Source organism: Camelus ferus, chromosome 6, assembly GCF_009834535.1.
Source record: "Camelus ferus isolate YT-003-E chromosome 6, BCGSAC_Cfer_1.0, whole genome shotgun sequence".
NCBI classification, from domain to species: domain Eukaryota; kingdom Metazoa; phylum Chordata; class Mammalia; order Artiodactyla; family Camelidae; genus Camelus; species Camelus ferus.
In genome coordinates, this window is record NC_045701.1 from 47,074,977 (window position 1) to 47,081,673 (window position 6,697).

At 37.1% G+C, this 6,697-nt stretch overlaps 1 long non-coding RNA gene across 1 annotated transcript in view; it reads right to left on the reverse strand.

The window, feature by feature from the left end:
* The window catches only part of LOC116664255, a 575,010-nt gene that overhangs the window by 52,717 nt on the left and 515,596 nt on the right, over positions 1 to 6,697 (reverse strand). The window contains exons 10-11 of the long non-coding RNA XR_004320675.1: positions 4,672 to 4,815; positions 2,047 to 2,186 (exon numbers count right to left, since the gene is read on the reverse strand). This is a non-coding gene — a long non-coding RNA (uncharacterized LOC116664255). The remainder of the gene's footprint in view (positions 1 to 2,046; positions 2,187 to 4,671; positions 4,816 to 6,697) is intronic.

Consider the following 6,697-nt stretch of genomic DNA (forward strand, 5'->3'; position numbering starts at 1 on the left):
AAGTTGGCTTTGTCTGTAATTAATATAATTACTTTCTCTTTACTAGTGTTAGCTTAGTATATACCTCTCTATTCCAAAACTTTTCTAAATTAATAAAATATTTTTAAAATTTTAGCTCTTTTAAGGTCATAAAGCATTGAATGGAAGGTACAGAGAGTTCCCATGGACCCGTTATACCCACACATGCACATTCTCCCTCACTACTGACGTTCCCATCTGTTACAATGGATGGGTCTATACCGACACATCCTTATCACCCAGAGTCCATACTTTACACTGGAGCTCACTCTTGTTATTGTACTACATTCTATGGGTTTGGACAAACGTATCCACCACTGTAATGTCATACGAAATAGTTTCCATGCCCTAAAAATCCCCTATTGTTTCCTCCCACCTCCCAAGCCCTGGCATCCACTAATCTTTTCACTGTCTCCATAGTTTTTCCTCTTCTAGACTGTCAGTGTTGGAATCATGCGTTTGTAGCCTATTCAGATTGGCTTCTTTCACTTAGTAACATACACTTACTTTTCTTCTATGTCTTTTCATGGCTTGATCACCTTTTTCTTTTTGTTGCAAAATAATATTCCATTTTCTGAATGTACCAGTTCATTTATCCAGACATCTACTGAAGAACATCTTGGTTGCTTCCTCCTTTTGTCTATTACACAGACATACATCATTTTATTGTGCTTCACTTTATTGCACTTTGCAGATACTGTGTTTTTTTTTTTCCAAATTGGAAATTTGTGGCATCCCTGCCTCAAGCAAGTCTGTCAGCACCAGTTTTCTAACAGCACTTGTGCACTTTGTGTCTATATGTCACATTTTGGTACTTCTTACAATATTTCAAACTTTTTCATTATTATTTACAAGTTATGGCAATCTGTGATCAGTGATCTTTGATGTTACTATTGTAATTGGGCATTTTTTAGTAATTGTATTTTTAACTAAGATATGTACTTTTTAGCCATAAAGTTGCATACGTGATAGACTACAATCTAGTGTAAACATAACTTCTATATGCATTGGGAACCCCCCCCCAAAATTGTATGACTTGTTTTCCTCAATATTCGCCTTCTTGCTGTGCCCTGGAACTGAACCCACAGTATCTCTTAGGTATGCCTGTAAACAAAGCTGTTATAAACATCTGTGTACGGGTTTTTGTGCGGACATAAGTTTTCAACTCATATGGGTAAATACCGAGGAGCACAATTTCTGGATCATATGGTAAGAGTATGTTTAATTTTGTAAGAAATTTCGAAGCTGTCTTTCAAAGTGGCCGTACCATTTTGCATTCCTATCAGGAATGAATGCGGTTTCCCTATTCTCCACATACTCACCAGAATTGGTATTGTTAGTGTTCTAGGTTATAGATGCCTTAACAAATGTGTGGTGCTATTTCATTATTGTTTTAATAATAAAACATGTAAAGTATGACTAAATATTTCCTTTCTTTCCTTTCCTTTATTTCTTTCCTCAGTAACCAGTGTTGGCTCCCTATTACCTACCAGATTAAATCCAAGTTTAATTTAGCTTTCAAGAACTACATCGCCTAGATGGCAATGTAAGTCATTGCTAACTTCACTCCCCCTCATAAGAAGAGCAATTAACAATGATTCTTGGAGAAGACACCACTGAGAAAATCCTAAAACACAAGGTAGAGGCTGCAGCATTTTCCTGTATCACAGAGGCTGAGACAGACCACAGTAGCAGGGTAAGAGGAGCAGCCAGGCACCGACGGCACTGCCCCTCCCCCAGGCCAGTGCAGCACCGCACTGAGGGCTCCCCTAAGCCTACAGTTGCTCCAGCGGGAAAAAGAACCCGGGATGGACATCTTCTTCCCAAAGCATTGTGGATCATTTCTTGGGATTCCCCACTCCAGTGTTACCCCACAGGGATTGCAGGGGAATCTGCAAGGCCTGGCTGGGAATCTGATTTTGATAGAGAAAACAGTAGGGTCTTGTAACAACCAGCACTGAGATTCTGGTAGATTAAGTTCCTATCTAAATTGCCCCAGGAGTAGTACCAGCCAGTGGCTTTGCTTACCTTCAGGGTCAAGATGGTAGTGCAGTCCGACAGGGAACTTGCAAGGTGCATATCTGCCTGATTTGGGATATCAAATGAAGAGCCTTGTTGACCCTGGAGCTTGATCTGCCCCTGCCCCCTGCTGAGTGTAGCTCCCGGCCCTGCCAAACCAGACAGCCTGGTCAGAACACCTGGAAACTGTAGCCCAGCAACACTCAAGCAGGAAGTCAGGCAGGCAGAGCTGACTGACCACAGAGCAAAGCCAGTGGCATGTTTTGGCCAGGGAACTTGGGGCATGAGTCAGCTTGAGTCAAGACCACGAACAACCTTTGCCAGCCTTGGAGCTGGTTCTGCCACCCTGCCCAGGCAGGGAAGCTAATTCACAGCCTCGCCCGCTGCTGATGGTGCTTCCAAACCCACCTGACCCGGAAGCCTGGCCTAGGACCTGGCAAGTGACTGGACCAACAGCACTCAGGCAAAGCCACTGGCTAGGCTTTCTGCTTATCTGACGAGACGAGGCAGCTGCCACATGTGCTCAGACAGTCTGGTATACAAGTCAAAAACATCAGTTCAAAAAGATACATGTACCCCAATGTCCATAGCAGCATTATTTATAATAGCCAACATTTGGAAGCAACCTAAGTGTTCATCAACAGATAGATGGATAAAAAAGACGTAGTTTGTGTATATGTATGTACTTCTCAACCATGAAAAAGAGTGAAATTTTGCCGTTTGCAACAACACGGATAAACTTGGAGGGTATTATGCTAAGTGAAATAAGTCAGAGAAAGACAAATAATGTATGCTATCACTTATATGTGGAATCTGAAAAATAAAACAAACTAGTGAATATAACAAAAGAGAATCACTCACAGATAGAGAACCAGTGGTGTTACCAGTGGGGAGAGGGACGAGGGGGGGGGCAAGGCAGGGGCATAGGATTAAGAAGTACAAACTACTACGTATGAAATAAATAATGTACAGGGATATATTGTACAGCACAGGGAATATAGCCAATATTTTATAATAACTATAAATGGAGTATAACCTATAAAAATTTTGAATCTCTGTGTTGTACACCTGAAACAAGTATATTACAAATAAACTATAACAATAAAAAATAACAACTTCAGTAATCTGTTATTGGATACACAATATAGAAAATACATACACTTTTACTTCTCCACTACCTCACATTTTAGGTTATTGATGTTACAGTGTAAGTTTAAGAACGCTGTTGGTGGTGGTATTTTTGAAAAGGGTGTTATAACTTTAAGATATTTTATGTAAGCATTGTAACCATAAAGGAAAAACCTGAATTACATAGAAGAACATGATAAAGAAGTCAAACTATATTGATATCAGAAATTATCAAAACATGAAAAATACCAAAAAAGAAAACAGGATAAAAAGCAAGAAACAATGAATATGCAGAATACTCAGAAATCAACTAACAAAGTGGCAATAGCAAGTTCTTACCTATCAATTGTTACTTTAAATATATATGGATTAAATTTCCAATGAAGAGACAAAGAATGGCTGAACAGATAGATAGATAGAAAACAAGATCCGGTGTTATCCTGTGAATAAGAGACTCACTTTAGCCGAAGACACAGACTGGCTGGGAGTGAAGGGATAGAAAAAGATATTTCAAGCAAATGGTAACCAAAATAAAAGCAAGGTAGCTTTATTTGTATTAGACAAAATAGACTTTAAACTATAAATGGAAAAAAAGAAACAAAGGTCATTATATAATGGTAAAGGAGTCAATCCATCAAAAGGATGTAATAATTGCAAATATTTATGTGCCCAACATTGGAGCACCCGAATAAAGTAAAAACTAACAGAACTAAAAAGATAAATAGCAATACAACAATAACCAAAACCTTTTAATACTTCACTCTCAACAATGGATAGATCATACAATAGATTTGAACAACACTATAGACCAGCTGGACCTAATCTATATATACAGAGAGAGAGAGAAGTTTCTGTCCAACAAAAGCAGGACATGCATTCTTCTCAGGTATAGGTGGAACATTTTATGAATAAACCATAGATTAGGCCATGGCCAGAAATGCCAATATTCTTAGAAACATAAAACCTATCATGACTGAATCAAGAAGTAGAATTTCAGAATATACCTATTACTAGTAAGGAGATTAAATCAGTAATCAAAGTCTACCAACAAAGAAAAGCCCAGGACCAGACAGCTTCACTGGTAAATTTACCACTCACGTAAAGATGAATTAATGCAAAGCCTTTTCAGATTCTTCCAAAAAACCAAAGAGGAGAGAACACTCCGAAACTAATTTTACAAGGCCAGCATTACTCTGATCAGAAAGTCACTACAAAAACGAAAGCTACAGGCTAATATTTCTGATAAACATTGATACAAATACTCCCAATAAAATACTAGTAAGCCAAATTCAGCAGCACATTAAAAGGATTATTCACCATGATCAAGTGGGATTTATCCCTGGGATACAAGGATAGTCGAACATGTGCAAATCAATATGATAACTGACATTAATAAAATAGAAAAATCGTATGTTAATCTCAATAGGAACAGAAAACCATTTTATAGAATTCAACATTAGTTCATGATGAAAAACTCTTTAACAATTGGATATAGAAGGAACTTACCTCAACATAATGAAGGCCATATATGACAAGCCCACAGCTGACATCATTCTCATTGGTGAAAAGTTGTAAGCTTTTTCTTCAAGATCAAGAACAAGAGAAGGATGCCAACTCTCACCACTCCTATTCAACACAGAAATGGACGTCCTAGCCAGAGCAGTCAGGAAAGAAAGAAAAAGACATCAGAATTAGAAAAGAAGTAAAATTTTCTCTATTTGTAGATGACATGACTTTATATATAGAAAATCCTAGGGACTCACCAAAAAACTTAGCTCTGATCAACAAATTCAGTAAAGTCAAATGATATAAAATTAATATACAATAAACAGTAGTATTTCTATACACTAATGACAAATTATCTGAAAAAACAATGAATGTAATCCCTCTCACATTAGTATCAAAAACAACAAAATACTTAGGAATAAATTTAACCAAGGAGGTGAAAGATCTTTACACTGAAAAGTATAAGACGTTTAGGAATAAAAAAGACACAAATAAATGGAAAAGTACCCCATGTTCGTAGATTGAAAGAAATAATGTTAAAATGTCCATAGTAGCCAAAGCCATTTATGGATTCAATGCAATCCCTATCAAGGCTCCAGCAGCATTTTTTACAGAAGTAGAAAAAATAATCCTAAAATGTATATGGAACCACAACAGAACCCTCAAAAGAGCCAAAGCAATCCTGAGAAAGACCAACAAAGCAGGTGGCATCACACTTCCTGATTTCAAGCTGTACTATAAAGGTATAGTAATCAACACAGTTTGGTACTAATATAAAAACAGACACATGAACCAATGGAACAGGATTGAGAGCCCAGAATTAAACCGGTATGTGTGTGTGTGTTTGTGTGTAGTCATTTGGTCCACTAATATTTGACAGGGGAGCTAAGAATAGTCAATGGAGAAAAGACAGTCTCCTTAATAAAGGGTGCTGGGAAAATCCTCATGTAAAAGAATAAAACTAGACTGTATCTTATATCCCTTACAAAATTTAACTTGAAATGGATTAAAGACTTAAGTGTAAGATCTGACACTATAAACCTCCTAAAAGAAAACTTATGGAAAAGGCTCCTTGACATGTGTCTTGGCAATCATTTTTGGATACAACTCTTAAGACATGAGCAACAAAGTAAAAAATAAATGATTGGGACTACATAAAACTAAAGAACTGCTCAGAAAAATAAGAAAAGAGAAAGAAAATTTTTAAAATCTGCAGAATGGGAAAATACATCTGCAAAGCATAAGGGCCTAATATCCAAAATATGGTTTTAAAAAACTCATAATAGCTCAACAGCCAAAAAACAAATAACCCAATTTAAGAAATGGGCCAGGTACCCGAATAGACATTTTTCCAAGGAAGATACACAAATAGCCAACAGATACATGAAAACTAGTCAACGAAATGCAAATCAAAACCAAAATGAGAGATCACCTCACACTTGTTAGAACAGCTATCCTCAAAAGGACAAGAGATAACAAATGCTGGAAGGGATGTGGTGAAAAGGGGACCCTTTGCATTTTTGTTGGTAATGTAAATTGGTGCAGCCTCTATGGAAAACAGTATGGAGGTTCCTCAAAAAAATTAAAATAGAACTATCACATAATACTGCAGTTCACTTCTGGGTATATATCTGACAGAAAACACTGTGTTGGAGAAATATAAGCACCCGTCTTTATTTCAGCATTATTTATAATTGTCAAGACATGGAAATAACCTAAGCATCTACTGATGGGTGAATGGATGAAGAAAATGATATGCATACACAATGGAATATTATTCAGCCACAAAAAGGAAATCCTGCCATTTGTGACAAGGGATGGATGCTGAAAGCATTTTGCTAAATTAAATCAGACGAAGACAAATCCTGTATGATCTCACTTATATGTTGAATCTAAAACAAATGAACAAAAAGCAAAAACAAGGTAATTCACAGAAAAAGAGATCAGAAATCTGGTTTCTTGAGGCAAGTGTGGTGGGTGGAAGAACTGACTGAAGGTGTTCAAAAGGCATAAACTTCCAGTTATG